Here is a 2,275-nt window from a genome sequence, read left to right as displayed (position 1 = left end):
CTGGCCTGTGTCTGTCACAGTGTGGGAGCCCCACAATCCATTGCCCCAAAAGAAGGTAAGTCCTGCCACCCATCTGGGGCTCCTCGATGGATTGCCCCAAAGAGGTAGGCTGGAGCCTGGGGAGGCCTGTGGACCCCCGGGCTGGGCCGTGGCGGAGGCCTGCAGACCTCCGCGCACCTGCGCACCCCCAGCCGGGCCGCTGCAGAGAGGCCTCTCCACCACGGCCCCGCCCCCATCCCTGATGCTTCAAGTCCCCGCCCACCCGCACCTGCTGTGCACGCAGCCTGCTGATTGGTCATTACCGTGACTGTGTCCCAACCAATTTGCATATTACCCTATTATTAGTATAGATACACAATTCCCAGGAAGCCTGTGAAACCTAGCTAACTCCATCCTCGCTAACTTTATTCTGTTTGCCATACATAAGCACCTCCTGCAGTTCCAGCTCACTGTTACCCTGTCCTTGGGTGCAACCCCCTTTGTGACCCTGCATGACAGCATTCTCTGGTTTGCAGCTGTAGGTAACAAAGAGTTCTGCCTTTCATCTATCTGTCTTTGAGTTGTGTCTCACCATCAAAAAAAAAATCTTAAAATCTTATAAAACATCTAGCCTTAACCTGATTACAACACCAGTTGTTACTAACTGACAGCTCCCTACATCGGTCCACTATTTGCACTGACTACAAATTATTTCTGCCAAGTAAAGCCCATTACCAACATCTTGCCTTTGACTAGTGCTTCACAAGTTTTACACCGTATGTCTACATTTTCACTTAATTTAATTCTCACAACAGCTTTTCGGGAAAAGAAGAGTGACATTAATACCAATTTGATAGATGAGGTTAAGGCTCTAATATGTCACCCAGAAGCACAGCCAGAACTAAAAAACCAACTCTTTTATTTTAGTTCTTAGTTTAGTGCTATTTCTAGCACATCTTTATGCCCACTATTTAATTTAGCAGTCTTTTTTGTTTTGTTAATCCTCACTAGAGGATATTATTTTCCACTGATTTTTAAGAGAGAGTGGAAGGGAGGAAGCAGGAAGAAAGAGAGAGAGAGAGGAGAGAGATCAATGTGAGAGAGACACATCAATTGGTTGCCTCCTGCACGCACACCAACCGGGGCCAGGGATTGAACCTGCAACCCAGGTACATGCCCTTGACTGGGAATCAAACCTGAGACCCTCTGGTCCAGGAACTGAGACTCTAACTTCTGAGCCACACTGAGTCTTTTTAATTAAAAATGTCCTACTTAAAGAGCACACAATAAACTGTTACCATCTTGTAAGGCCACTTCTTCCCTCCCCCTCAATATCAAGGACAGGAGGATTTAAATGTAAGCCACAGAACTTGTTAAGCCTTGCCACCACCACCACCCATTGTCAAGCAGGATTTCAGAGGCCCTCAGAGCTCTGACACTTTTGGAAAGATAGCCCCTCTAGCCTAACTCAGTCCACAATAGGATTGAAGAAGACCCACACAGCTCAGCACACTTCTGGTGAAGTCATCATCCTACCACACACACCTCATCTTCTCAAGCCCCACCAACCGTTACACCTCACCTCATCACTGACAAGCTGACAAAGAGACCAGTCTCAAGAAGGGGGCTATAATTAGAGTGCTAATTCCAGCATGCCCTATATCTCTGCTTACAACACTCACCACAGGAATCCTTTGCCTCCAGGCCATCCCTCACCATGAAGATTCTTGCCCTAGTATAGTCCCTACATTGCCCAATTTGAATCAAACTCTAACCCCCAAAACAGCCTCTAACTCAGTGATGGCGAACCTATGACACGCATGTCAGAGGTGACACGGGAACTCATTTTTTTTGGTAGATTTTTCTGTGTTAAATGGCATTTAAATATATAAAATAAATATAAAAATATAAGTCTTTGTTTTACTATGGTTGCAAATATCAAAAAATTTCTATATGTGACATGGCACCAGAGTTAAGTTAGGGTTTTTCAAAATGCTGACATGCCGTGCTCAAAAGGTTCACCATCACTGCTCTAACTCCTTCCACTGAGACCTCTGGAATTTAGGGTTGGTCATTAACACAATCCCTTGCTATAGACTGAATGTTTGTGTCTCTCCCCACCCAATATTCATATGTTGAAACCTAACCCTCAATGTGATGGTATTTGGAGGTGGGCCTGCAGGAGGTGATTATATCTTGAAGGCAAAGCCCTCACGAATGGGATTAGTGCCCTCATAAAAGAGATACCAGAGAGTTCCCTCACCCCTTCCACCATGTGAGGACACAGTGAGAAGAC

This window comes from Myotis lucifugus, unplaced genomic scaffold (genome assembly GCF_000147115.1).
Source record: "Myotis lucifugus unplaced genomic scaffold, Myoluc2.0 scaffold_91, whole genome shotgun sequence".
NCBI classification, from domain to species: domain Eukaryota; kingdom Metazoa; phylum Chordata; class Mammalia; order Chiroptera; family Vespertilionidae; genus Myotis; species Myotis lucifugus.
Note: the sequence above shows the minus strand (reverse complement) of the source record.